This window comes from Ambystoma mexicanum, unplaced genomic scaffold (assembly GCF_040938575.1).
Source record: "Ambystoma mexicanum isolate Mex_15411 unplaced genomic scaffold, UKY_AmexF1_1 Mex_scaf177, whole genome shotgun sequence".
Lineage (NCBI taxonomy): Eukaryota > Metazoa > Chordata > Amphibia > Caudata > Ambystomatidae > Ambystoma > Ambystoma mexicanum.
The window spans coordinates 48,489-75,179 of record NW_027182410.1 but is presented as its reverse complement, the minus strand read 5'-3'; the positions used below and the strand labels follow the sequence as shown (position 1 = coordinate 75,179).

The window sequence follows — 26,691 nt, the reverse complement described above, 5'->3', positions numbered from 1 at the left end:
GGAGGAGATGGGGGACACTGTCCTTGCCCTGCCTCACCCCTGAAAGGCCCCGAACGGCCAAGCCTTATCTGAGGGGGACGCACTTGGGGGAACATCCCCTGGGCAGCTGAGGGTGACTTTCGCCGCTAGGTGACGGGGCCAGTGCCAGGCCGAGGCTGCAGCTTGGCTGGGCAGAGCTCTGCAGCCTGTGCCTGGCCGCCTCGGCCCTGGCGCTCTGGGACCCTTGGAAATCTGGGGGCGGAGCCATGCAAAATATCGCCGGGCATGCTGGTCATGCAAATGCTATTCCTGGCCGAGGAGTCTGGGGTTCTGCAGCAGAGCGTTGCTCCGAGTCAGCAGGGTAGCTGCCGAGCAGCAGTCTTTCCGGTGAACCCTTTGTGGGCATCGCTTCTCGGCCTTTTGGCTAAGATCAAGTGTAGTTTCTTTTTTTATCAGTTTAATATCTGATACGTCCTCTATCTGGGGACCATATATTAAATTGATTTTTGGAACAGGGAGATGGAATGGGAGCTTGCTCTGTCCACTCCACGCATCAACCTGGTATTGCAGTACCTCCAGGACTGGTGCACTTCCCCACTTGGGGAAAACAATGCTGTGAAAAAAAAAGACTGAGCAATTCTGGAAACTTGTGCACTTTGCAATCTTTTTGGGTTGAACTCGGATGCATTTTCTTCATTGTCTTGGAAAAGGTGCTGTCGTGTCTGTCACAGGAGAAAAAAAGTCTGCGCCTTTGCTCGCTTTTCACGGGAGCTGCAAAGCAAAGGTGCCAGCCAGCCAGCCAGCCAGCCAGCCAGCCAGACTCGGCCTGCAGCAGCAGCCCCACAAGGAGGAGATGGGGGACACTGTCCTTGCCCTGCCTCACCCCTGAAAGGCCCCGAACGGCCCCGAACGGCCAAGCCTTATCTGAGGGGGACGCACTTGGGGGAACATCCCCTGGGCAGCTGAGGGTGACTTTCGCCGCTAGGTGACGGGGCCAGTGCCAGGCCGAGGCTGCAGCTTGGCTGGGCAGAGCTCTGCAGCCTGTGCCTGGCCGCCTCGGCCCTGGCGCTCTGGGACCCTTGGAAATCTGGGGGCGGAGCCATGCAAAATATCGCCGGGCATGCTGGTCATGCAAATGATATTCCTGGCCGAGGAGTCTGGGGTTCTGCAGCAGAGCGTTGCTCCGAGTCAGCAGGGTAGCTGCCGAGCAGCAGTCTTTCCGGTGAACCCTTTGTGGGCATCGCTTCTCGGCCTTTTGGCCTAGATCAAGTGCAGAGAGTCACTTGTTTTGTCTGGCTTGTCCGGCACAGGTAGACTTTTCTTTGCAGCTGATGCCCCCGGACCTTTTTGGGTCTGGGGGTGGGCTACTGATCTAGCTTAAGAGGACTGGAATCTTTCGTCACCCTGCTATTGGAGAGGTTCTGCTTTTTGTGCAAGCGGCAGTCACCCTCTCTCCCTGAGGTGGAGAGGGGGTGGCTTTACGGAGATACGGGATTTTTGGACTCGTGGAAAGAAGTATGGCGACGTTGTCCAGTATGGCGGAGTCTTCTAGAAACATACCACCAGCAACGGAACTAAGGTATTCAATTCGGATTACGGTTCAGCAAGGTTTCGAGAAGGAAAAAGATTTTGACTTTGTTGTCAAAAAAGTACTGTTTGAAGTATTACAGGTCGATAAAGGAAGTTTGTTTTGTATGCAGGAACATCGTACTGTTTTTACGTATGATATCACCTTTAAAGATGAACAGTCGTCATTGAATGCATATGAAGTTTATAGAATGGAGAAGGAGAAGAACAAAATTTTGGAGGGTGTTGCGGTCACATTGTGTTATATTCGTCAGAGGATTCCGCTAACGGTTCATATGTATAACCCTTTTGTTTCGGTTGATGTTATCAAGAATTGGCTTTCGAATTATTGCGAGGAAATCAAAGGTGGACATGAGATGAGAAACAAATATGACATCTTTAATGGGAATCGAAGGTTTGTGGTAGTATTGAAAAAGGATCCAGAGCGAATGGGGGGAGTATGTCACCCTCCGAGTATGTTCAAAATCCACGACCATAGTGGGTATTTGTACTACCCTAATCAGCCTACTTTTTGTAGGTTCTGTAGAATTTTTGGGCACACCAAACAGGAGTGTCCGAGAGATAAATGTAGAAATTGCGGAAGTAAGAGCCATAAAAAAGCAGACTGTGATAGTCCACTAAAATGTGAGGGTTGTAGTTTGCTGGGACATATAGTAGATAATTGTCCGAATACTCCAAAGACATATGCCCAGGCAGTGGTTGGTGAGATTACAGTCGAAGTGGTAGCTGAAACTAATAAAAAAAAAGTTATATTGGAGGAAGTGAGAGAGTATTTGTGTAGTATACCAAGTAGAATGGCATATAATATATATGGTTCAGATCTGGAATATAAGAATTGGATTAGCGGTTTCATACAAGATTGTGAAGCGAGAGAAAATGTGGAAAATGCTGCCGATTTGATTTTGGAATTTAAAAAGAAATGGGGGATGTGTTCCCGAGAAATGGATGAAACTGTTACAATGGAAGAGGTCCAGAGTGGAATAGAAAATGTTGGTGTATTGGGTAAAGAGGTGGATTTGAAGGACAAAGGAGTAATGGTGAAAAGTCAGTCGGATAGAGAAAGAGCAACGATTGACCAAATGAATAAGTGTACAGGACCAGAGATCCGAAGCTGGAGAAACCAAGTGCAAAAAAATACAACTCAGAATAAAAGAGACAAAGAAAGGAGTGAATCGCAGGAATCTTCTTTTTGCCAGGAATTAGAAATGCCGAATAAATATGGAGCCCTGTCTGAAGGTTTTGTGGACCCAGTAGAGGTTCAATTTACTCAGAAATCGGATGTTTTGGAAGATACGGATGGTGAAAGTGTGGAAACTGATGTAGACATAAGAGGGATTTCGCGTCATAAACAAACGAAGAATAAGGACCGTAGTCGGTCCAAACGAAGATAAGTGAGAATATATGATTTGATGGAGCCTCTTTATAATACCACTTTGAGAGTGGCAACATTGAATGTAAGAGGAATTAATAGTAGTTCAAAGAGGACAGCACTGTTTGCATTTTTAGCGTCAATTTCATGTGACATTTTTTGTTTGCAAGAATGCGTTATGAATTGGGATGGGTCGAATCTGAAGTGGTGTGCAGAGTGGACTAATGGCATGTCGGTGTGGTCTGGAGCTAATGATGATAGGAATGCGGGTACGGCAGTTTTATTCAATTCACATCTGATGATGAATGTAAAACATGTTGAGTTGATTCCAGGACGTATTTTACAAATATCCTTTGATTGGCAGAATGTTGAACATAAATTGTTGAGCATATATGCTAATGCAAAGGTAAAAGAGAGGTGTGCCTTGTTTAGGAACCTACGGTCTTTTTGTGTGGGAAATACTCCTTTGATAGTAGCAGGTGATTTTAATTGTATATTACATCCTGCGGATAGAAAAAGAGATGGAAGAATGGTGAGTGTTGAAAACAAAGATACGTCGTCCAAATTGTTGAAGGATTTAGTGGAGGATTTGCATCTTATAGATACGCATGCGGTATGTGATGGTACAGAGAAAAGGTTTACATATAGGGGAAATAATGGGTTGGTATCATCCAGAATTGATTTTATTTTTGTATCAAGAATCTTTGCAATAAGCGATACTGATGTTATTCCTACGCTATTTTCTGACCATCATTTGGTACTTTCGACGGTTAGATTGTTGTCATATACACCGAGAGGGAGGAATTTGTGGAAGCTAAATGTGCAATTGTTGGAGAATGAAGACACGTGTTTTAGTTTTAGGAGATTGTTGGAAAAATGGGTGTTACAGTATAAGTCTTACTCCTCTTTAATAGAATGGTGGGAAGTGGTGAAATTTAATACGAAGAAGTTTTTTATTAAAAGTGGTCAGGAATTCGTCAGGAAAAAGAATTCTGATTATAGGATGTTAGTAGGCTCACAGCAGACTTTGTATAAATTACAAGATATGGGTGTGGACGTACGGGAGGATTTAGACATTGTGAAAAGGGAAATTCAGAAATGGATGCAGGAGAAGGAGAGGACGATTATATTCAATTCAAGAGTGAAGCATTTCGAGGAAGGTGAGAAATGTACTAGATTTTTCTTTAAATCATTGTGTTCTCATAGAAGGAGTTCGGAAGAATTTAATAATACAAAAGGAGTAGTGGGAGATGAATTGAATAACAGTTTGCATATTGCACAGGAGTTTTTTATTGAATTGTATTCTGAGAAGGCATTGGATGTGGAACAAGAAGAAAGTTTTTGTGCGCCTATACAAGATTTATTAGAAGCAGAACAAAAAGAAAAAATGGTAGAATCTTTTTCGTTAGAGGAGGTAAGTGTAGCAGTGATGTCGGCTGCACGGGGAAAATCCCCGGGTAGCGATGGATTACCTAGTGAATGGTATATGAAATTTTGGGATATTTTGGGACCTGTATTGGTGGATGTGATAGATGAGTGTTTTAGTACGGGAAATTTGAGTCCTAGTATGAAAAAGGGCATAATAACCCTTATATATAAAAAAGGGGATAAAGAAGATATAAAAAATTGGAGGCCAATTACGTTGTTGAATGTTGACTATAAAATTTTAGCGAAAGTGATTGCAAATCGGCTGAGGGTGGTGATAAAGGATTTGGTGCATGTTGATCAAACATGTGCCGTTCCAGGAAGACGCATACACGAGAGTTTGTTGATTATTAGGGATTCGGTAAGTGCAGCAAAAGAAAGGGGAACATCGTTAGGCGTTTTGAATTTGGATTTTGAGAAGGCTTATGATAGAGTATCACATGGTTTTATGTTGAGAGTTTTAGGAAGAATGGGATGTCCGAGTCTTTTTTTACGTTATATTTCAATTTTGTATAAAGGGGCTTTCAGTCAAATTCGGTTAAAAGGTGTTTTATCTGAAAGGATACCGATTTTGTCGGGAGTACGTCAGGGATGTCCATTGTCGGCTCTGATCTATGTGTGTGCGATTGAGCCTTTGCATATGAGTTTACGAGATCATGGGGGAATAGTAGGTGCTTCAGTTCCAGGAACAAGAAGACAGGTGAAATCTATTGGTTACATGGATGATGTGTCAATTCTGTGTGGAGATGCCCAGTCGGTAGTGCAAGCGGTATCCCAAACAGAACGTTTTTGTCAAGCAGCAGGTTTTAAATTAAATAAAAGTAAGTGTACTTTGTTCACTGTGGGTGAATGGGATAATTTGTATTATTGTCCGGTCAGTAGAGCACGAGAGAGTGTGAACGTATTGGGAATAGTTTTTAATAAATGTATGGATGGGATAGAACAATGGGATGAGGTAACTAAACAAGTAGAGAGTAAAGTAAGTTATTGGCAGTTAAGGAGTTTGACAATTACAGGAAAGATTATGTTAATGAAAGCTGTTTTATTACCTATTTTACTTTTCTTAGCATTGGTTTTTCCACCCACAAAGTATCAAGTAGTGCGATTACAGCGTTTATTCTTTTTATTTTTATGGGGCTCCAAGATGGATAAGGTTCGAAGAAATGTAATGTATAAACCCCAGGTTTTGGGAGGCAGAGGAGTTCCGAATTTAGAATTATTTTTGGCTGGGCATTATATAGCGTTTTGTGTAAATACAGTGAAACATTCAAAGTCATTGGCGGCCTTCTTTGTAAGATATGCGGTAGCAAATGTGTTGGATCGATTTCACATTATACAGAAAAGTAATTTATTGCCAAAAGCGTGGATATTACCTGTTTTTTATCAATGTTTTCAGTGGTTTTTGCCTTTAGTGAATCCAGTGGAATTGTTGTATGAGGAGAGGATAGATCCCGGGAAAATTTTGAAAACGTTACAACAAAGAGAATTACCTGAACCAGTGGGTAATTTGAGTGGGCCAAGACTGTTAAGGGTATGGAATTTTTTTTCGAGTACTAAAGCCACAAATAGACAAAAAGATATAAATTGGCTGATATTAATGAATGCACTCCCCTTGAGGGATTTTATGCATCGGAGGCAAATGTCCAGAACGGCTGTGTGCCCGAGAGAGGGTTGTGTACAGACAGAGTCTATTTATCATTTTTTGTGGCAATGTCAGTATGCAACTTGTGTATGGGAGTTTTTTCAACCCCTGATTTTTGCAGTGACTGGAGTAAGAAACATTACTTATGACATGGTATTATTGGGATATCAATGGAAGAAAGAAGAATTGAATAATAGGCTTTTGTTTCAGATTGGTTCATCTATAAAGGAAGCATTATGGAAATCGAGGAGTTTGTTGGTCATACAACATGCTCAGATTTCTCCTCAAGAATGTGTTAAGTTGGCTTTGAGCTGTCTATATATATATTATTGCCTGGATGTTAAAAGACAGGGAGAAGTACAAGCCCAATTTATGTGGCAGCAGAAAAATTGGAGGCTTTTAACATCCTAGATTTTGGTTTCTTGAACCTCTAAAATTGAGGAGAAGTGAACAAATTAGAAATGTAGTTGTACGTTTTTTATTTGGCTTTTTTTGATTTGACATTTTTTTTGATTTGGTCTATTTTTCCTTTTTTTTTTCCTGATTTGTAAATAATTGGAGGTTTGGGACGGTTAAAGGGGTGATGAGGAGACAAGAGAAAAAAAAAAAAAAAAAAAAAAAAAAATCTGTTCTTATCAGTTTAATATCTGATACATCCTCTATCTGGGGACCATATATTAAATTGATTTTTGGAACAGGGAGATGGAATGGGAGCTTGCTCTGTCCACTCCACGCATCAACCTGGTATTGCAGTACCTCCAGGACTGGTGCACTTCCCCACTTGGGGAAAACAATGCTGTGAAAAAAAAAGACTGAGCAATTCTGGAAACTTGTGCACTTTGCAATCTTTTTGGGTTGAACTCGGATGCATTTTCTTCATTGTCTTGGAAAAGGTGCTGTCGTGTCTGTCACAGGAGAAAAAAAGTCTGCCCCTTTGCTCGCTTTTCACGGGAGCTGCAAAGCAAAGGTGCCAGCCAGCCAGCCAGCCAGCCAGCCAGACTCGGCCTGCAGCAGCAGCCCCACAAGGAGGAGATGGGGGACACTGTCCTTGCCCTGCCTCACCCCTGAAAGGCCCCGAACGGCCAAGCCTTATCTGAGGGGGACGCACTTGGGGGAACATCCCCTGGGCAGCTGAGGGTGACTTTCGCCGCTAGGTGACGGGGCCAGTGCCAGGCCGAGGCTGCAGCTTGGCTGGGCAGAGCTCTGCAGCCTGTGCCTGGCCGCCTCGGCCCTGGCGCTCTGGGACCCTTGGAAATCTGGGGGCGGAGCCATGCAAAATATCGCCGGGCATGCTGGTCATGCAAATGCTATTCCTGGCCGAGGAGTCTGGGGTTCTGCAGCAGAGCGTTGCTCCGAGTCAGCAGGGTAGCTGCCGAGCAGCAGTCTTTCCGGCGAACCCTTTGGGGGCATCGCTTCTCGGCCTTTTGGCTAAGATCAAGTGTAGTAAATGCGCTCAGGACGAATCAACACTACACTTTGTGTGGAATTGTGCATTTGCAAAACAAGTGTGGGAAAAACTGGAAACACTGATTTTTGCAATCACAGGAGAACAGACCCTGACGTTCGAATCCATCTTGACAGGGATACAGGAGGGAGGAGGGAAACAAGAGAAAATTCTTTTTCACCAAATTACATCAGCAACGAAAGAAGCCTTATGGAAGGCCAGAACATTACTAGTGCTACAGCACAAAAACATCACTCCAGAGGAGTGTGTAAAGTTAGCGTTGTGTTTTTTATACACATATTACTGTCTTGATGCCAAAGTCAAGGGCAAACAAGAGGCACAAAACATTTGGCAACAAGACAACTGGAGAACGTTAACTATTTAACTAATCTGGGTTAGGGAGAGCAGTTTGCTCAAAGTCTTTCTTTTTGACAGTTTTTTAACCAAATTCAATTTTAATTCGTGAAAATCTTTTAATTCGAGAACTAATTGGCGTATAGTCGCAAGTAGTATATACTACTTTGCTGGAGGAAAGGGACGGTTGTAAGGGGAGATGTGGAGACCGTTCAAAAAAAAAAAAAAAAAAAAAAATCTGTTCTTATCAGTTTAATATCTGATACGTCCTCTATCTGGGGACCATATATTAAATTGATTTTTGGAACAGGGAGATGGAATGGGAGCTTGCTCTGTCCACTCCACGCATCAACCTGGTATTGCAGTACCTCCAGGACTGGTGCACTTCCCCACTTGGGGAAAACAATGCTGTGAAAAAAAAAGACGGAGCAATTCTGGAAACTTGTGCACTTTGCAATATTTTTGGGTTGAACTCGGATGCATTTTCTTCATTGTCTTGGAAAAGGTGCTGTCGTGCCCGTCACAGGAGAAAAAAAGTCTGCCCCTTTGCTCGCTTTTCACGGGAGCTGCAAAGCAAAGGTGCCAGCCAGCCAGCCAGCCAGCCAGACTCGGCCTGCAGCAGCAGCCCCACAAGGAGGAGATGGGGGACACTGTCCTTGCCCTGCCTCACCCCTGAAAGGCCCCGAACGGCCCCGAACGGCCAAGCCTTATCTGAGGGGGACGCACTTGGGGGAACATCCCCTGGGCAGCTGAGGGTGACTTTCGCCGCTAGGTGACGGGGCCAGTGCCAGGCCGAGGCTGCAGCTTGGCTGGGCAGAGCTCTGCAGCCTGTGCCTGGCCGCCCCGGCCCTGGCGCTCTGGGACCCTTGGAAATCTGGGGGCGGAGCCATGCAAAATATCGCCGGGCATGCTGGTCATGCAAATGCTATTCCTGGCCGAGGAGTCTGGGGTTCTGCAGCAGAGCGTTGCTCCGAGTCAGCAGGGTAGCTGCCGAGCAGCAGTCTTTCCGGCGAACCCTTTGGGGGCATCGCTTCTCGGCCTTTTGGCTAAGATCAAGTGTAGTATCTGTTCTTATCAGTTTAATATCTGATACGTCCTCTATCTGGGGACCATATATTAAATTGATTTTTGGAACAGGGAGATGGAATGGGAGCTTGCTCTGTCCACTCCACGCATCAACCTGGTATTGCAGTACCTCCAGGACTGGTGCACTTCCCCACTTGGGGAAAACAATGCTGTGAAAAAAAAAGACGGAGCAATTCTGGAAACTTGTGCACTTTGCAATATTTTTGGGTTGAACTCGGATGCATTTTCTTCATTGTCTTGGAAAAGGTGCTGTCGTGCCCGTCACAGGAGAAAAAAAGTCTGCCCCTTTGCTCGCTTTTCACGGGAGCTGCAAAGCAAAGGTGCCAGCCAGCCAGCCAGCCAGCCAGACTCGGCCTGCAGCAGCAGCCCCACAAGGAGGAGATGGGGGACACTGTCCTTGCCCTGCCTCACCCCTGAAAGGCCCCGAACGGCCACGAACGGCCAAGCCTTATCTGAGGGGGACGCACTTGGGGGAACATCCCCTGGGCAGCTGAGGGTGACTTTCGCCGCTAGGTGACGGGGCCAGTGCCAGGCCGAGGCTGCAGCTTGGCTGGGCAGAGCTCTGCAGCCTGTGCCTGGCCGCCCCGGCCCTGGCGCTCTGGGACCCTTGGAAATCTGGGGGCGGAGCCATGCAAAATATCGCCGGGCATGCTGGTCATGCAAATGCTATTCCTGGCCGAGGAGTCTGGGGTTCTGCAGCAGAGCGTTGCTCCGAGTCAGCAGGGTAGCTGCCGAGCAGCAGTCTTTCCGGCGAACCCTTTGGGGGCATCGCTTCTCGGCCTTTTGGCTAAGATCAAGTGTAGTATCTGTTCTTATCAGTTTAATATCTGATACGTCCTCTATCTGGGGACCATATATTAAATTGATTTTTGGAACAGGGAGATGGAATGGGAGCTTGCTCTGTCCACTCCACGCATCAACCTGGTATTGCAGTACCTCCAGGACTGGTGCACTTCCCCACTTGGGGAAAACAATGCTGTGAAAAAAAAAGACGGAGCAATTCTGGAAACTTGTGCACTTTGCAATATTTTTGGGTTGAACTCGGATGCATTTTCTTCATTGTCTTGGAAAAGGTGCTGTCGTGCCCGTCACAGGAGAAAAAAAGTCTGCCCCTTTGCTCGCTTTTCACGGGAGCTGCAAAGCAAAGGTGCCAGCCAGCCAGCCAGCCAGCCAGACTCGGCCTGCAGCAGCAGCCCCACAAGGAGGAGATGGGGGACACTGTCCTTGCCCTGCCTCACCCCTGAAAGGCCCCGAACGGCCCCGAACGGCCAAGCCTTATCTGAGGGGGACGCACTTGGGGGAACATCCCCTGGGCAGCTGAGGGTGACTTTCGCCGCTAGGTGACGGGGCCAGTGCCAGGCCGAGGCTGCAGCTTGGCTGGGCAGAGCTCTGCAGCCTGTGCCTGGCCGCCCCGGCCCTGGCGCTCTGGGACCCTTGGAAATCTGGGGGCGGAGCCATGCAAAATATCGCCGGGCATGCTGGTCATGCAAATGCTATTCCTGGCCGAGGAGTCTGGGGTTCTGCAGCAGAGCGTTGCTCCGAGTCAGCAGGGTAGCTGCCGAGCAGCAGTCTTTCCGGCGAACCCTTTGGGGGCATCGCTTCTCGGCCTTTTGGCTAAGATCAAGTGTAGTATCTGTTCTTATCAGTTTAATATCTGATACGTCCTCTATCTGGGGACCATATATTAAATTGATTTTTGGAACAGGGAGATGGAATGGGAGCTTGCTCTGTCCACTCCACGCATCAACCTGGTATTGCAGTACCTCCAGGACTGGTGCACTTCCCCACTTGGGGAAAACAATGCTGTGAAAAAAAAAGACGGAGCAATTCTGGAAACTTGTGCACTTTGCAATATTTTTGGGTTGAACTCGGATGCATTTTCTTCATTGTCTTGGAAAAGGTGCTGTCGTGCCCGTCACAGGAGAAAAAAAGTCTGCCCCTTTGCTCGCTTTTCACGGGAGCTGCAAAGCAAAGGTGCCAGCCAGCCAGCCAGCCAGCCAGACTCGGCCTGCAGCAGCAGCCCCACAAGGAGGAGATGGGGGACACTGTCCTTGCCCTGCCTCACCCCTGAAAGGCCCCGAACGGCCACGAACGGCCAAGCCTTATCTGAGGGGGACGCACTTGGGGGAACATCCCCTGGGCAGCTGAGGGTGACTTTCGCCGCTAGGTGACGGGGCCAGTGCCAGGCCGAGGCTGCAGCTTGGCTGGGCAGAGCTCTGCAGCCTGTGCCTGGCCGCCCCGGCCCTGGCGCTCTGGGACCCTTGGAAATCTGGGGGCGGAGCCATGCAAAATATCGCCGGGCATGCTGGTCATGCAAATGCTATTCCTGGCCGAGGAGTCTGGGGTTCTGCAGCAGAGCGTTGCTCCGAGTCAGCAGGGTAGCTGCCGAGCAGCAGTCTTTCCGGCGAACCCTTTGGGGGCATCGCTTCTCGGCCTTTTGGCTAAGATCAAGTGTAGTATCTGTTCTTATCAGTTTAATATCTGATACGTCCTCTATCTGGGGACCATATATTAAATTGATTTTTGGAACAGGGAGATGGAATGGGAGCTTGCTCTGTCCACTCCACGCATCAACCTGGTATTGCAGTACCTCCAGGACTGGTGCACTTCCCCACTTGGGGAAAACAATGCTGTGAAAAAAAAAGACGGAGCAATTCTGGAAACTTGTGCACTTTGCAATATTTTTGGGTTGAACTCGGATGCATTTTCTTCATTGTCTTGGAAAAGGTGCTGTCGTGCCCGTCACAGGAGAAAAAAAGTCTGCCCCTTTGCTCGCTTTTCACGGGAGCTGCAAAGCAAAGGTGCCAGCCAGCCAGCCAGCCAGCCAGACTCGGCCTGCAGCAGCAGCCCCACAAGGAGGAGATGGGGGACACTGTCCTTGCCCTGCCTCACCCCTGAAAGGCCCCGAACGGCCACGAACGGCCAAGCCTTATCTGAGGGGGACGCACTTGGGGGAACATCCCCTGGGCAGCTGAGGGTGACTTTCGCCGCTAGGTGACGGGGCCAGTGCCAGGCCGAGGCTGCAGCTTGGCTGGGCAGAGCTCTGCAGCCTGTGCCTGGCCGCCCCGGCCCTGGCGCTCTGGGACCCTTGGAAATCTGGGGGCGGAGCCATGCAAAATATCGCCGGGCATGCTGGTCATGCAAATGCTATTCCTGGCCGAGGAGTCTGGGGTTCTGCAGCAGAGCGTTGCTCCGAGTCAGCAGGGTAGCTGCCGAGCAGCAGTCTTTCCGGCGAACCCTTTGGGGGCATCGCTTCTCGGCCTTTTGGCTAAGATCAAGTGTAGTATCTGTTCTTATCAGTTTAATATCTGATACGTCCTCTATCTGGGGACCATATATTAAATTGATTTTTGGAACAGGGAGATGGAATGGGAGCTTGCTCTGTCCACTCCACGCATCAACCTGGTATTGCAGTACCTCCAGGACTGGTGCACTTCCCCACTTGGGGAAAACAATGCTGTGAAAAAAAAAGACGGAGCAATTCTGGAAACTTGTGCACTTTGCAATATTTTTGGGTTGAACTCGGATGCATTTTCTTCATTGTCTTGGAAAAGGTGCTGTCGTGCCCGTCACAGGAGAAAAAAAGTCTGCCCCTTTGCTCGCTTTTCACGGGAGCTGCAAAGCAAAGGTGCCAGCCAGCCAGCCAGCCAGCCAGACTCGGCCTGCAGCAGCAGCCCCACAAGGAGGAGATGGGGGACACTGTCCTTGCCCTGCCTCACCCCTGAAAGGCCCCGAACGGCCCCGAACGGCCAAGCCTTATCTGAGGGGGACGCACTTGGGGGAACATCCCCTGGGCAGCTGAGGGTGACTTTCGCCGCTAGGTGACGGGGCCAGTGCCAGGCCGAGGCTGCAGCTTGGCTGGGCAGAGCTCTGCAGCCTGTGCCTGGCCGCCCCGGCCCTGGCGCTCTGGGACCCTTGGAAATCTGGGGGCGGAGCCATGCAAAATATCGCCGGGCATGCTGGTCATGCAAATGCTATTCCTGGCCGAGGAGTCTGGGGTTCTGCAGCAGAGCGTTGCTCCGAGTCAGCAGGGTAGCTGCCGAGCAGCAGTCTTTCCGGCGAACCCTTTGGGGGCATCGCTTCTCGGCCTTTTGGCTAAGATCAAGTGTAGTATCTGTTCTTATCAGTTTAATATCTGATACGTCCTCTATCTGGGGACCATATATTAAATTGATTTTTGGAACAGGGAGATGGAATGGGAGCTTGCTCTGTCCACTCCACGCATCAACCTGGTATTGCAGTACCTCCAGGACTGGTGCACTTCCCCACTTGGGGAAAACAATGCTGTGAAAAAAAAAGACGGAGCAATTCTGGAAACTTGTGCACTTTGCAATATTTTTGGGTTGAACTCGGATGCATTTTCTTCATTGTCTTGGAAAAGGTGCTGTCGTGCCCGTCACAGGAGAAAAAAAGTCTGCCCCTTTGCTCGCTTTTCACGGGAGCTGCAAAGCAAAGGTGCCAGCCAGCCAGCCAGCCAGCCAGACTCGGCCTGCAGCAGCAGCCCCACAAGGAGGAGATGGGGGACACTGTCCTTGCCCTGCCTCACCCCTGAAAGGCCCCGAACGGCCACGAACGGCCAAGCCTTATCTGAGGGGGACGCACTTGGGGGAACATCCCCTGGGCAGCTGAGGGTGACTTTCGCCGCTAGGTGACGGGGCCAGTGCCAGGCCGAGGCTGCAGCTTGGCTGGGCAGAGCTCTGCAGCCTGTGCCTGGCCGCCCCGGCCCTGGCGCTCTGGGACCCTTGGAAATCTGGGGGCGGAGCCATGCAAAATATCGCCGGGCATGCTGGTCATGCAAATGCTATTCCTGGCCGAGGAGTCTGGGGTTCTGCAGCAGAGCGTTGCTCCGAGTCAGCAGGGTAGCTGCCGAGCAGCAGTCTTTCCGGCGAACCCTTTGGGGGCATCGCTTCTCGGCCTTTTGGCTAAGATCAAGTGTAGTATCTGTTCTTATCAGTTTAATATCTGATACGTCCTCTATCTGGGGACCATATATTAAATTGATTTTTGGAACAGGGAGATGGAATGGGAGCTTGCTCTGTCCACTCCACGCATCAACCTGGTATTGCAGTACCTCCAGGACTGGTGCACTTCCCCACTTGGGGAAAACAATGCTGTGAAAAAAAAAGACGGAGCAATTCTGGAAACTTGTGCACTTTGCAATATTTTTGGGTTGAACTCGGATGCATTTTCTTCATTGTCTTGGAAAAGGTGCTGTCGTGCCCGTCACAGGAGAAAAAAAGTCTGCCCCTTTGCTCGCTTTTCACGGGAGCTGCAAAGCAAAGGTGCCAGCCAGCCAGCCAGCCAGCCAGACTCGGCCTGCAGCAGCAGCCCCACAAGGAGGAGATGGGGGACACTGTCCTTGCCCTGCCTCACCCCTGAAAGGCCCCGAACGGCCCCGAACGGCCAAGCCTTATCTGAGGGGGACGCACTTGGGGGAACATCCCCTGGGCAGCTGAGGGTGACTTTCGCCGCTAGGTGACGGGGCCAGTGCCAGGCCGAGGCTGCAGCTTGGCTGGGCAGAGCTCTGCAGCCTGTGCCTGGCCGCCCCGGCCCTGGCGCTCTGGGACCCTTGGAAATCTGGGGGCGGAGCCATGCAAAATATCGCCGGGCATGCTGGTCATGCAAATGCTATTCCTGGCCGAGGAGTCTGGGGTTCTGCAGCAGAGCGTTGCTCCGAGTCAGCAGGGTAGCTGCCGAGCAGCAGTCTTTCCGGCGAACCCTTTGGGGGCATCGCTTCTCGGCCTTTTGGCTAAGATCAAGTGTAGTATCTGTTCTTATCAGTTTAATATCTGATACGTCCTCTATCTGGGGACCATATATTAAATTGATTTTTGGAACAGGGAGATGGAATGGGAGCTTGCTCTGTCCACTCCACGCATCAACCTGGTATTGCAGTACCTCCAGGACTGGTGCACTTCCCCACTTGGGGAAAACAATGCTGTGAAAAAAAAAGACGGAGCAATTCTGGAAACTTGTGCACTTTGCAATATTTTTGGGTTGAACTCGGATGCATTTTCTTCATTGTCTTGGAAAAGGTGCTGTCGTGCCCGTCACAGGAGAAAAAAAGTCTGCCCCTTTGCTCGCTTTTCACGGGAGCTGCAAAGCAAAGGTGCCAGCCAGCCAGCCAGCCAGCCAGACTCGGCCTGCAGCAGCAGCCCCACAAGGAGGAGATGGGGGACACTGTCCTTGCCCTGCCTCACCCCTGAAAGGCCCCGAACGGCCACGAACGGCCAAGCCTTATCTGAGGGGGACGCACTTGGGGGAACATCCCCTGGGCAGCTGAGGGTGACTTTCGCCGCTAGGTGACGGGGCCAGTGCCAGGCCGAGGCTGCAGCTTGGCTGGGCAGAGCTCTGCAGCCTGTGCCTGGCCGCCCCGGCCCTGGCGCTCTGGGACCCTTGGAAATCTGGGGGCGGAGCCATGCAAAATATCGCCGGGCATGCTGGTCATGCAAATGCTATTCCTGGCCGAGGAGTCTGGGGTTCTGCAGCAGAGCGTTGCTCCGAGTCAGCAGGGTAGCTGCCGAGCAGCAGTCTTTCCGGCGAACCCTTTGGGGGCATCGCTTCTCGGCCTTTTGGCTAAGATCAAGTGTAGTATCTGTTCTTATCAGTTTAATATCTGATACGTCCTCTATCTGGGGACCATATATTAAATTGATTTTTGGAACAGGGAGATGGAATGGGAGCTTGCTCTGTCCACTCCACGCATCAACCTGGTATTGCAGTACCTCCAGGACTGGTGCACTTCCCCACTTGGGGAAAACAATGCTGTGAAAAAAAAAGACGGAGCAATTCTGGAAACTTGTGCACTTTGCAATATTTTTGGGTTGAACTCGGATGCATTTTCTTCATTGTCTTGGAAAAGGTGCTGTCGTGCCCGTCACAGGAGAAAAAAAGTCTGCCCCTTTGCTCGCTTTTCACGGGAGCTGCAAAGCAAAGGTGCCAGCCAGCCAGCCAGCCAGCCAGACTCGGCCTGCAGCAGCAGCCCCACAAGGAGGAGATGGGGGACACTGTCCTTGCCCTGCCTCACCCCTGAAAGGCCCCGAACGGCCACGAACGGCCAAGCCTTATCTGAGGGGGACGCACTTGGGGGAACATCCCCTGGGCAGCTGAGGGTGACTTTCGCCGCTAGGTGACGGGGCCAGTGCCAGGCCGAGGCTGCAGCTTGGCTGGGCAGAGCTCTGCAGCCTGTGCCTGGCCGCCCCGGCCCTGGCGCTCTGGGACCCTTGGAAATCTGGGGGCGGAGCCATGCAAAATATCGCCGGGCATGCTGGTCATGCAAATGCTATTCCTGGCCGAGGAGTCTGGGGTTCTGCAGCAGAGCGTTGCTCCGAGTCAGCAGGGTAGCTGCCGAGCAGCAGTCTTTCCGGCGAACCCTTTGGGGGCATCGCTTCTCGGCCTTTTGGCTAAGATCAAGTGTAGTATCTGTTCTTATCAGTTTAATATCTGATACGTCCTCTATCTGGGGACCATATATTAAATTGATTTTTGGAACAGGGAGATGGAATGGGAGCTTGCTCTGTCCACTCCACGCATCAACCTGGTATTGCAGTACCTCCAGGACTGGTGCACTTCCCCACTTGGGGAAAACAATGCTGTGAAAAAAAAAGACGGAGCAATTCTGGAAACTTGTGCACTTTGCAATATTTTTGGGTTGAACTCGGATGCATTTTCTTCATTGTCTTGGAAAAGGTGCTGTCGTGCCCGTCACAGGAGAAAAAAAGTCTGCCCCTTTGCTCGCTTTTCACGGGAGCTGCAAAGCAAAGGTGCCAGCCAGCCAGCCAGCCAGCCAGACTCGGCCTGCAGCAGCAGCCCCACAAGGAGGAGATGGGGGACACTGTCCTTGCCCTGCCTCACCCCTGAAAGGCCCCGAACGGCCCCGAACGGCCAAGCCTTATCTGAGGGGGACGCACTTGGGGGAACATCCCCTGGGCAGCTGAGGGTGACTTTCGCCGCTAGGTGACGGGGCCAGTGCCAGGCCGAGGCTGCAGCTTGGCTGGGCAGAGCTCTGCAGCCTGTGCCTGGCCGCCCCGGCCCTGGCGCTCTGGGACCCTTGGAAATCTGGGGGCGGAGCCATGCAAAATATCGCCGGGCATGCTGGTCATGCAAATGCTATTCCTGGCCGAGGAGTCTGGGGTTCTGCAGCAGAGCGTTGCTCCGAGTCAGCAGGGTAGCTGCCGAGCAGCAGTCTTTCCGGCGAACCCTTTGGGGGCATCGCTTCTCGGCCTTTTGGCTAAGATCAAGTGTAGTATCTGTTCTTATCAGTTTAATATCTGATACGTCCTCTATCTGGGGACCATATATTAAATTGATTTTTGGAACAGGGAGATGGAATGGGAGCTTGCTCTGTCCACTCCACGCATCAACCTGGTATTGCAGTACCTCCAGGACTGGTGCACTTCCCCACTTGGGGAAAACAATGCTGTGAAAAAAAAAGACGGAGCAATTCTGGAAACTTGTGCACTTTGCAATATTTTTGGGTTGAACTCGGATGCATTTTCTTCATTGTCTTGGAAAAGGTGCTGTCGTGCCCGTCACAGGAGAAAAAAAGTCTGCCCCTTTGCTCGCTTTTCACGGGAGCTGCAAAGCAAAGGTGCCAGCCAGCCAGCCAGCCAGCCAGACTCGGCCTGCAGCAGCAGCCCCACAAGGAGGAGATGGGGGACACTGTCCTTGCCCTGCCTCACCCCTGAAAGGCCCCGAACGGCCACGAACGGCCAAGCCTTATCTGAGGGGGACGCACTTGGGGGAACATCCCCTGGGCAGCTGAGGGTGACTTTCGCCGCTAGGTGACGGGGCCAGTGCCAGGCCGAGGCTGCAGCTTGGCTGGGCAGAGCTCTGCAGCCTGTGCCTGGCCGCCCCGGCCCTGGCGCTCTGGGACCCTTGGAAATCTGGGGGCGGAGCCATGCAAAATATCGCCGGGCATGCTGGTCATGCAAATGCTATTCCTGGCCGAGGAGTCTGGGGTTCTGCAGCAGAGCGTTGCTCCGAGTCAGCAGGGTAGCTGCCGAGCAGCAGTCTTTCCGGCGAACCCTTTGGGGGCATCGCTTCTCGGCCTTTTGGCTAAGATCAAGTGTAGTATCTGTTCTTATCAGTTTAATATCTGATACGTCCTCTATCTGGGGACCATATATTAAATTGATTTTTGGAACAGGGAGATGGAATGGGAGCTTGCTCTGTCCACTCCACGCATCAACCTGGTATTGCAGTACCTCCAGGACTGGTGCACTTCCCCACTTGGGGAAAACAATGCTGTGAAAAAAAAAGACGGAGCAATTCTGGAAACTTGTGCACTTTGCAATATTTTTGGGTTGAACTCGGATGCATTTTCTTCATTGTCTTGGAAAAGGTGCTGTCGTGCCCGTCACAGGAGAAAAAAAGTCTGCCCCTTTGCTCGCTTTTCACGGGAGCTGCAAAGCAAAGGTGCCAGCCAGCCAGCCAGCCAGCCAGACTCGGCCTGCAGCAGCAGCCCCACAAGGAGGAGATGGGGGACACTGTCCTTGCCCTGCCTCACCCCTGAAAGGCCCCGAACGGCCCCGAACGGCCAAGCCTTATCTGAGGGGGACGCACTTGGGGGAACATCCCCTGGGCAGCTGAGGGTGACTTTCGCCGCTAGGTGACGGGGCCAGTGCCAGGCCGAGGCTGCAGCTTGGCTGGGCAGAGCTCTGCAGCCTGTGCCTGGCCGCCCCGGCCCTGGCGCTCTGGGACCCTTGGAAATCTGGGGGCGGAGCCATGCAAAATATCGCCGGGCATGCTGGTCATGCAAATGCTATTCCTGGCCGAGGAGTCTGGGGTTCTGCAGCAGAGCGTTGCTCCGAGTCAGCAGGGTAGCTGCCGAGCAGCAGTCTTTCCGGCGAACCCTTTGGGGGCATCGCTTCTCGGCCTTTTGGCTAAGATCAAGTGTAGTATCTGTTCTTATCAGTTTAATATCTGATACGTCCTCTATCTGGGGACCATATATTAAATTGATTTTTGGAACAGGGAGATGGAATGGGAGCTTGCTCTGTCCACTCCACGCATCAACCTGGTATTGCAGTACCTCCAGGACTGGTGCACTTCCCCACTTGGGGAAAACAATGCTGTGAAAAAAAAAGACGGAGCAATTCTGGAAACTTGTGCACTTTGCAATATTTTTGGGTTGAACTCGGATGCATTTTCTTCATTGTCTTGGAAAAGGTGCTGTCGTGCCCGTCACAGGAGAAAAAAAGTCTGCCCCTTTGCTCGCTTTTCACGGGAGCTGCAAAGCAAAGGTGCCAGCCAGCCAGCCAGCCAGCCAGACTCGGCCTGCAGCAGCAGCCCCACAAGGAGGAGATGGGGGACACTGTCCTTGCCCTGCCTCACCCCTGAAAGGCCCCGAACGGCCACGAACGGCCAAGCCTTATCTGAGGGGGACGCACTTGGGGGAACATCCCCTGGGCAGCTGAGGGTGACTTTCGCCGCTAGGTGACGGGGCCAGTGCCAGGCCGAGGCTGCAGCTTGGCTGGGCAGAGCTCTGCAGCCTGTGCCTGGCCGCCCCGGCCCTGGCGCTCTGGGACCCTTGGAAATCTGGGGGCGGAGCCATGCAAAATATCGCCGGGCATGCTGGTCATGCAAATGCTATTCCTGGCCGAGGAGTCTGGGGTTCTGCAGCAGAGCGTTGCTCCGAGTCAGCAGGGTAGCTGCCGAGCAGCAGTCTTTCCGGCGAACCCTTTGGGGGCATCGCTTCTCGGCCTTTTGGCTAAGATCAAGTGTAGTATCTGTTCTTATCAGTTTAATATCTGATACGTCCTCTATCTGGGGACCATATATTAAATTGATTTTTGGAACAGGGAGATGGAATGGGAGCTTGCTCTGTCCACTCCACGCATCAACCTGGTATTGCAGTACCTCCAGGACTGGTGCACTTCCCCACTTGGGGAAAACAATGCTGTGAAAAAAAAAGACGGAGCAATTCTGGAAACTTGTGCACTTTGCAATATTTTTGGGTTGAACTCGGATGCATTTTCTTCATTGTCTTGGAAAAGGTGCTGTCGTGCCCGTCACAGGAGAAAAAAAGTCTGCCCCTTTGCTCGCTTTTCACGGGAGCTGCAAAGCAAAGGTGCCAGCCAGCCAGCCAGCCAGCCAGACTCGGCCTGCAGCAGCAGCCCCACAAGGAGGAGATGGGGGACACTGTCCTTGCCCTGCCTCACCCCTGAAAGGCCCCGAACGGCCACGAACGGCCAAGCCTTATCTGAGGGGGACGCACTTGGGGGAACATCCCCTGGGCAGCTGAGGGTGACTTTCGCCGCTAGGTGACGGGGCCAGTGCCAGGCCGAGGCTGCAGCTTGGCTGGGCAGAGCTCTGCAGCCTGTGCCTGGCCGCCCCGGCCCTGGCGCTCTGGGACCCTTGGAAATCTGGGGGCGGAGCCATGCAAAATATCGCCGGGCATGCTGGTCATGCAAATGCTATTCCTGGCCGAGGAGTCTGGGGTTCTGCAGCAGAGCGTTGCTCCGAGTCAGCAGGGTAGCTGCCGAGCAGCAGTCTTTCCGGCGAACCCTTTGGGGGCATCGCTTCTCGGCCTTTTGGCTAAGATCAAGTGTAGTATCTGTTCTTATCAGTTTAATATCTGATACGTCCTCTATCTGGGGACCATATATTAAATTGATTTTTGGAACAGGGAGATGGAATGGGAGCTTGCTCTGTCCACTCCACGCATCAACCTGGTATTGCAGTACCTCCAGGACTGGTGCACTTCCCCACTTGGGGAAAACAATGCTGTGAAAAAAAAAGACGGAGCAATTCTGGAAACTTGTGCACTTTGCAATATTTTTGGGTTGAACTCGGATGCATTTTCTTCATTGTCTTGGAAAAGGTGCTGTCGTGCCCGTCACAGGAGAAAAAAAGTCTGCCCCTTTGCTCGCTTTTCACGGGAGCTGCAAAGCAAAGGTGCCAGCCAGCCAGCCAGCCAGCCAGACTCGGCCTGCAGCAGCAGCCCCACAAGGAGGAGATGGGGGACACTGTCCTTGCCCTGCCTCACCCCTGAAAGGCCCCGAACGGCCACGAACGGCCAAGCCTTATCTGAGGGGGACGCACTTGGGGGAACATCCCCTGGGCAGCTGAGGGTGACTTTCGCCGCTAGGTGACGGGGCCAGTGCCAGGCCGAGGCTGCAGCTTGGCTGGGCAGAGCTCTGCAGCCTGTGCCTGGCCGCCCCGGCCCTGGCGCTCTGGGACCCTTGGAAATCTGGGGGCGGAGCCATGCAAAATATCGCCGGGCATGCTGGTCATGCAAATGCTATTCCTGGCCGAGGAGTCTGGGGTTCTGCAGCAGAGCGTTGCTCCGAGTCAGCAGGGTAGCTGCCGAGCAGCAGTCTTTCCGGCGAACCCTTTGGGGGCATCGCTTCTCGGCCTTTTGGCTAAGATCAAGTGTAGTATCTGTTCTTATCAGTTTAATATCTGATACGTCCTCTATCTGGGGACCATATATTAAATTGATTTTTGGAACAGGGAGATGGAATGGGAGCTTGCTCTGTCCACTCCACGCATCAACCTGGTATTGCAGTACCTCCAGGACTGGTGCACTTCCCCACTTGGGGAAAACAATGCTGTGAAAAAAAAAGACGGAGCAATTCTGGAAACTTGTGCACTTTGCAATATTTTTGGGTTGAACTCGGATGCATTTTCTTCATTGTCTTGGAAAAGGTGCTGTCGTGCCCGTCACAGGAGAAAAAAAGTCTGCCCCTTTGCTCGCTTTTCACGGGAGCTGCAAAGCAAAGGTGCCAGCCAGCCAGCCAGCCAGCCAGACTCGGCCTGCAGCAGCAGCCCCACAAGGAGGAGATGGGGGACACTGTCCTTGCCCTGCCTCACCCCTGAAAGGCCCCGAACGGCCACGAACGGCCAAGCCTTATCTGAGGGGGACGCACTTGGGGGAACATCCCCTGGGCAGCTGAGGGTGACTTTCGCCGCTAGGTGACGGGGCCAGTGCCAGGCCGAGGCTGCAGCTTGGCTGGGCAGAGCTCTGCAGCCTGTGCCTGGCCGCCCCGGCCCTGGCGCTCTGGGACCCTTGGAAATCTGGGGGCGGAGCCATGCAAAATATCGCCGGGCATGCTGGTCATGCAAATGCTATTCCTGGCCGAGGAGTCTGGGGTTCTGCAGCAGAGCGTTGCTCCGAGTCAGCAGGGTAGCTGCCGAGCAGCAGTCTTTCCGGCGAACCCTTTGGGGGCATCGCTTCTCGGCCTTTTGGCTAAGATCAAGTGTAGTATCTGTTCTTATCAGTTTAATATCTGATACGTCCTCTATCTGGGGACCATATATTAAATTGATTTTTGGAACAGGGAGATGGAATGGGAGCTTGCTCTGTCCACTCCACGCATCAACCTGGTATTGCAGTACCTCCAGGACTGGTGCACTTCCCCACTTGGGGAAAACAATGCTGTGAAAAAAAAAGACGGAGCAATTCTGGAAACTTGTGCACTTTGCAATATTTTTGGGTTGAACTCGGATGCATTTTCTTCATTGTCTTGGAAAAGGTGCTGTCGTGCCCGTCACAGGAGAAAAAAAGTCTGCCCCTTTGCTCGCTTTTCACGGGAGCTGCAAAGCAAAGGTGCCAGCCAGCCAGCCAGCCAGCCAGACTCGGCCTGCAGCAGCAGCCCCACAAGGAGGAGATGGGGGACACTGTCCTTGCCCTGCCTCACCCCTGAAAGGCCCCGAACGGCCACGAACGGCCAAGCCTTATCTGAGGGGGACGCACTTGGGGGAACATCCCCTGGGCAGCTGAGGGTGACTTTCGCCGCTAGGTGACGGGGCCAGTGCCAGGCCGAGGCTGCAGCTTGGCTGGGCAGAGCTCTGCAGCCTGTGCCTGGCCGCCCCGGCCCTGGCGCTCTGGGACCCTTGGAAATCTGGGGGCGGAGCCATGCAAAATATCGCCGGGCATGCTGGTCATGCAAATGCTATTCCTGGCCGAGGAGTCTGGGGTTCTGCAGCAGAGCGTTGCTCCGAGTCAGCAGGGTAGCTGCCGAGCAGCAGTCTTTCCGGCGAACCCTTTGGGGGCATCGCTTCTCGGCCTTTTGGCTAAGATCAAGTGTAGTATCTGTTCTTATCAGTTTAATATCTGATACGTCCTCTATCTGGGGACCATATATTAAATTGATTTTTGGAACAGGGAGATGGAATGGGAGCTTGCTCTGTCCACTCCACGCATCAACCTGGTATTGCAGTACCTCCAGGACTGGTGCACTTCCCCACTTGGGGAAAACAATGCTGTGAAAAAAAAAGACGGAGCAATTCTGGAAACTTGTGCACTTTGCAATATTTTTGGGTTGAACTCGGATGCATTTTCTTCATTGTCTTGGAAAAGGTGCTGTCGTGCCCGTCACAGGAGAAAAAAAGTCTGCCCCTTTGCTCGCTTTTCACGGGAGCTGCAAAGCAAAGGTGCCAGCCAGCCAGCCAGCCAGCCAGACTCGGCCTGCAGCAGCAGCCCCACAAGGAGGAGATGGGGGACACTGTCCTTGCCCTGCCTCACCCCTGAAAGGCCCCGAACGGCCACGAACGGCCAAGCCTTATCTGAGGGGGACGCACTTGGGGGAACATCCCCTGGGCAGCTGAGGGTGACTTTCGCCGCTAGGTGACGGGGCCAGTGCCAGGCCGAGGCTGCAGCTTGGCTGGGCAGAGCTCTGCAGCCTGTGCCTGGCCGCCCCGGCCCTGGCGCTCTGGGACCCTTGGAAATCTGGGGGCGGAGCCATGCAAAATATCGCCGGGCATGCTGGTCATGCAAATGCTATTCCTGGCCGAGGAGTCTGGGGTTCTGCAGCAGAGCGTTGCTCCGAGTCAGCAGGGTAGCTGCCGAGCAGCAGTCTTTCCGGCGAACCCTTTGGGGGCATCGCTTCTCGGCCTTTTGGCTAAGATCAAGTGTAGTATCTGTTCTTATCAGTTTAATATCTGATACGTCCTCTATCTGGGGACCATATATTAAATTGATTTTTGGAACAGGGAGATGGAATGGGAGCTTGCTCTGTCCACTCCACGCATCAACCTGGTATTGCAGTACCTCCAGGACTGGTGCACTTCCCCACTTGGGGAAAACAATGCTGTGAAAAAAAAAGACGGAGCAATTCTGGAAACTTGTGCACTTTGCAATATTTTTGGGTTGAACTCGGATGCATTTTCTTCATTGTCTTGGAAAAGGTGCTGTCGTGCCCGTCACAGGAGAAAAAAAGTCTGCCCCTTTGCTCGCTTTTCACGGGAGCTGCAAAGCAAAGGTGCCAGCCAGCCAGCCAGCCAGCCAGACTCGGCCTGCAGCAGCAGCCCCACAAGGAGGAGATGGGGGACACTGTCCTTGCCCTGCCTCACCCCTGAAAGGCCCCGAACGGCCACGAACGGCCAAGCCTTATCTGAGGGGGACGCACTTGGGGGAACATCCCCTGGGCAGCTGAGGGTGACTTTCGCCGCTAGGTGACGGGGCCAGTGCCAGGCCGAGGCTGCAGCTTGGCTGGGCAGAGCTCTGCAGCCTGTGCCTGGCCGCCCCGGCCCTGGCGCTCTGGGACCCTTGGAAATCTGGGGGCGGAGCCATGCAAAATATCGCCGGGCATGCTGGTCATGCAAATGCTATTCCTGGCCGAGGAGTCTGGGGTTCTGCAGCAGAGCGTTGCTCCGAGTCAGCAGGGTAGCTGCCGAGCAGCAGTCTTTCCGGCGAACCCTTTGGGGGCATCGCTTCTCGGCCTTTTGGCTAAGATCAAGTGTAGTATCTGTTCTTATCAGTTTAATATCTGATACGTCCTCTATCTGGGGACCATATATTAAATTGATTTTTGGAACAGGGAGATGGAATGGGAGCTTGCTCTGTCCACTCCACGCATCAACCTGGTATTGCAGTACCTCCAGGACTGGTGCACTTCCCCACTTGGGGAAAACAATGCTGTGAAAAAAAAAGACGGAGCAATTCTGGAAACTTGTGCACTTTGCAATATTTTTGGGTTGAACTCGGATGCATTTTCTTCATTGTCTTGGAAAAGGTGCTGTCGTGCCCGTCACAGGAGAAAAAAAGTCTGCCCCTTTGCTCGCTTTTCACGGGAGCTGCAAAGCAAAGGTGCCAGCCAGCCAGCCAGCCAGCCAGACTCGGCCTGCAGCAGCAGCCCCACAAGGAGGAGATGGGGGACACTGTCCTTGCCCTGCCTCACCCCTGAAAGGCCCCGAACGGCCACGAACGGCCAAGCCTTATCTGAGGGGGACGCACTTGGGGGAACATCCCCTGGGCAGCTGAGGGTGACTTTCGCCGCTAGGTGACGGGGCCAGTGCCAGGCCGAGGCTGCAGCTTGGCTGGGCAGAGCTCTGCAGCCTGTGCCTGGCCGCCCCGGCCCTGGCGCTCTGGGACCCTTGGAAATCTGGGGGCGGAGCCATGCAAAATATCGCCGGGCATGCTGGTCATGCAAATGCTATTCCTGGCCGAGGAGTCTGGGGTTCTGCAGCAGAGCGTTGCTCCGAGTCAGCAGGGTAGCTGCCGAGCAGCAGTCTTTCCGGCGAACCCTTTGGGGGCATCGCTTCTCGGCCTTTTGGCTAAGATCAAGTGTAGTATCTGTTCTTATCAGTTTAATATCTGATACGTCCTCTATCTGGGGACCATATATTAAATTGATTTTTGGAACAGGGAGATGGAATGGGAGCTTGCTCTGTCCACTCCACGCATCAACCTGGTATTGCAGTACCTCCAGGACTGGTGCACTTCCCCACTTGGGGAAAACAATGCTGTGAAAAAAAAAGACGGAGCAATTCTGGAAACTTGTGCACTTTGCAATATTTTTGGGTTGAACTCGGATGCATTTTCTTCATTGTCTTGGAAAAGGTGCTGTCGTGCCCGTCACAGGAGAAAAAAAGTCTGCCCCTTTGCTCGCTTTTCACGGGAGCTGCAAAGCAAAGGTGCCAGCCAGCCAGCCAGCCAGCCAGACTCGGCCTGCAGCAGCAGCCCCACAAGGAGGAGATGGGGGACACTGTCCTTGCCCTGCCTCACCCCTGAAAGGCCCCGAACGGCCACGAACGGCCAAGCCTTATCTGAGGGGGACGCACTTGGGGGAACATCCCCTGGGCAGCTGAGGGTGACTTTCGCCGCTAGGTGACGGGGCCAGTGCCAGGCCGAGGCTGCAGCTTGGCTGGGCAGAGCTCTGCAGCCTGTGCCTGGCCGCCTCGGCCCTGGCGCTCTGGGACCCTTGGAAATCTGGGGGCGGAGCCATGCAAAATATCGCCGGGCATGCTGGTCATGCAAATGCTATTCCTGGCCGAGGAGTCTGGGGTTCTGCAGCAGAGCGTTGCTCCGAGTCAGCAGGGTAGCTGCCGAGCAGCAGTCTTTCCGGCGAACCCTTTGGGGGCATCGCTTCTCGGCCTTTTGGCTAAGATCAAGTGTAGTATCTGTTCTTATCAGTTTAATATCTGATACGTCCTCTATCTGGGGACCATATATTAAATTGATTTTTGGAACAGGGAGATGGAATGGGAGCTTGCTCTGTCCACTCCACGCATCAACCTGGTATTGCAGTACCTCCAGGACTGGTGCACTTCCCCACTTGGGGAAAACAATGCTGTGAAAAAAAAAGACGGAGCAATTCTGGAAACTTGTGCACTTTGCAATATTTTTGGGTTGAACTCGGATGCATTTTCTTCATTGTCTTGGAAAAGGTGCTGTCGTGCCCGTCACAGGAGAAAAAAAGTCTGCCCCTTTGCTCGCTTTTCACGGGAGCTGCAAAGCAAAGGTGCCAGCCAGCCAGCCAGCCAGCCAGACTCGGCCTGCAGCAGCAGCCCCACAAGGAGGAGATGGGGGACACTGTCCTTGCCCTGCCTCACCCCTGAAAGGCCCCGAACGGCCACGAA

At 52.2% G+C, this 26,691-nt stretch overlaps 24 non-coding genes and 1 pseudogene across 24 annotated transcripts; all 25 read left to right on the top strand.

The window, feature by feature from the left end:
- The first annotated feature begins 383 nt into the window (after positions 1–383).
- On the top strand, positions 384–574 carry LOC138555199 (U2 spliceosomal RNA). The gene has a single exon (XR_011297982.1). It is a non-coding gene; the product is annotated as a U2 spliceosomal RNA (small nuclear RNA).
- Positions 575–6,538: 5,964 nt separating this feature from the next.
- Positions 6,539–6,780, top strand: LOC138555207 (U2 spliceosomal RNA; annotated as a pseudogene).
- Positions 6,781–8,005: 1,225 nt separating this feature from the next.
- LOC138555202 (U2 spliceosomal RNA) lies at positions 8,006–8,190 on the top strand. The gene has a single exon (XR_011297985.1). It is a non-coding gene; the product is annotated as a U2 spliceosomal RNA (small nuclear RNA).
- A 636-nt stretch (positions 8,191–8,826) lies between these two features.
- On the top strand, positions 8,827–9,017 carry LOC138555233 (U2 spliceosomal RNA). Its single transcript, XR_011298010.1, has one exon. It is a non-coding gene; the product is annotated as a U2 spliceosomal RNA (small nuclear RNA).
- A 636-nt stretch (positions 9,018–9,653) lies between these two features.
- Positions 9,654–9,844, top strand: LOC138555232 (U2 spliceosomal RNA). The gene has a single exon (XR_011298009.1). It is a non-coding gene; the product is annotated as a U2 spliceosomal RNA (small nuclear RNA).
- Positions 9,845–10,480: 636 nt separating this feature from the next.
- On the top strand, positions 10,481–10,671 carry LOC138555231 (U2 spliceosomal RNA). Its single transcript, XR_011298008.1, has one exon. It is a non-coding gene; the product is annotated as a U2 spliceosomal RNA (small nuclear RNA).
- Positions 10,672–11,307: 636 nt separating this feature from the next.
- On the top strand, positions 11,308–11,498 carry LOC138555230 (U2 spliceosomal RNA). Its single transcript, XR_011298007.1, has one exon. It is a non-coding gene; the product is annotated as a U2 spliceosomal RNA (small nuclear RNA).
- Positions 11,499–12,134: 636 nt separating this feature from the next.
- Positions 12,135–12,325, top strand: LOC138555228 (U2 spliceosomal RNA). Its single transcript, XR_011298005.1, has one exon. It is a non-coding gene; the product is annotated as a U2 spliceosomal RNA (small nuclear RNA).
- Positions 12,326–12,961: 636 nt separating this feature from the next.
- Positions 12,962–13,152, top strand: LOC138555227 (U2 spliceosomal RNA). The gene has a single exon (XR_011298004.1). It is a non-coding gene; the product is annotated as a U2 spliceosomal RNA (small nuclear RNA).
- A 636-nt stretch (positions 13,153–13,788) lies between these two features.
- Positions 13,789–13,979, top strand: LOC138555226 (U2 spliceosomal RNA). The gene has a single exon (XR_011298003.1). It is a non-coding gene; the product is annotated as a U2 spliceosomal RNA (small nuclear RNA).
- Positions 13,980–14,615: 636 nt separating this feature from the next.
- LOC138555225 (U2 spliceosomal RNA) lies at positions 14,616–14,806 on the top strand. Its single transcript, XR_011298002.1, has one exon. It is a non-coding gene; the product is annotated as a U2 spliceosomal RNA (small nuclear RNA).
- Positions 14,807–15,442: 636 nt separating this feature from the next.
- Positions 15,443–15,633, top strand: LOC138555224 (U2 spliceosomal RNA). Its single transcript, XR_011298001.1, has one exon. It is a non-coding gene; the product is annotated as a U2 spliceosomal RNA (small nuclear RNA).
- Positions 15,634–16,269: 636 nt separating this feature from the next.
- On the top strand, positions 16,270–16,460 carry LOC138555223 (U2 spliceosomal RNA). The gene has a single exon (XR_011298000.1). It is a non-coding gene; the product is annotated as a U2 spliceosomal RNA (small nuclear RNA).
- Positions 16,461–17,096: 636 nt separating this feature from the next.
- On the top strand, positions 17,097–17,287 carry LOC138555222 (U2 spliceosomal RNA). The gene has a single exon (XR_011297999.1). It is a non-coding gene; the product is annotated as a U2 spliceosomal RNA (small nuclear RNA).
- A 636-nt stretch (positions 17,288–17,923) lies between these two features.
- Positions 17,924–18,114, top strand: LOC138555221 (U2 spliceosomal RNA). Its single transcript, XR_011297998.1, has one exon. It is a non-coding gene; the product is annotated as a U2 spliceosomal RNA (small nuclear RNA).
- Positions 18,115–18,750: 636 nt separating this feature from the next.
- LOC138555220 (U2 spliceosomal RNA) lies at positions 18,751–18,941 on the top strand. The gene has a single exon (XR_011297997.1). It is a non-coding gene; the product is annotated as a U2 spliceosomal RNA (small nuclear RNA).
- A 636-nt stretch (positions 18,942–19,577) lies between these two features.
- LOC138555219 (U2 spliceosomal RNA) lies at positions 19,578–19,768 on the top strand. Its single transcript, XR_011297996.1, has one exon. It is a non-coding gene; the product is annotated as a U2 spliceosomal RNA (small nuclear RNA).
- Positions 19,769–20,404: 636 nt separating this feature from the next.
- LOC138555217 (U2 spliceosomal RNA) lies at positions 20,405–20,595 on the top strand. Its single transcript, XR_011297994.1, has one exon. It is a non-coding gene; the product is annotated as a U2 spliceosomal RNA (small nuclear RNA).
- Positions 20,596–21,231: 636 nt separating this feature from the next.
- Positions 21,232–21,422, top strand: LOC138555216 (U2 spliceosomal RNA). Its single transcript, XR_011297993.1, has one exon. It is a non-coding gene; the product is annotated as a U2 spliceosomal RNA (small nuclear RNA).
- Positions 21,423–22,058: 636 nt separating this feature from the next.
- Positions 22,059–22,249, top strand: LOC138555215 (U2 spliceosomal RNA). The gene has a single exon (XR_011297992.1). It is a non-coding gene; the product is annotated as a U2 spliceosomal RNA (small nuclear RNA).
- Positions 22,250–22,885: 636 nt separating this feature from the next.
- On the top strand, positions 22,886–23,076 carry LOC138555214 (U2 spliceosomal RNA). The gene has a single exon (XR_011297991.1). It is a non-coding gene; the product is annotated as a U2 spliceosomal RNA (small nuclear RNA).
- A 636-nt stretch (positions 23,077–23,712) lies between these two features.
- On the top strand, positions 23,713–23,903 carry LOC138555213 (U2 spliceosomal RNA). The gene has a single exon (XR_011297990.1). It is a non-coding gene; the product is annotated as a U2 spliceosomal RNA (small nuclear RNA).
- Positions 23,904–24,539: 636 nt separating this feature from the next.
- Positions 24,540–24,730, top strand: LOC138555212 (U2 spliceosomal RNA). The gene has a single exon (XR_011297989.1). It is a non-coding gene; the product is annotated as a U2 spliceosomal RNA (small nuclear RNA).
- A 636-nt stretch (positions 24,731–25,366) lies between these two features.
- LOC138555211 (U2 spliceosomal RNA) lies at positions 25,367–25,557 on the top strand. The gene has a single exon (XR_011297988.1). It is a non-coding gene; the product is annotated as a U2 spliceosomal RNA (small nuclear RNA).
- Positions 25,558–26,193: 636 nt separating this feature from the next.
- On the top strand, positions 26,194–26,384 carry LOC138555210 (U2 spliceosomal RNA). Its single transcript, XR_011297987.1, has one exon. It is a non-coding gene; the product is annotated as a U2 spliceosomal RNA (small nuclear RNA).
- The last annotated feature ends 307 nt before the right edge of the window (positions 26,385–26,691 follow it).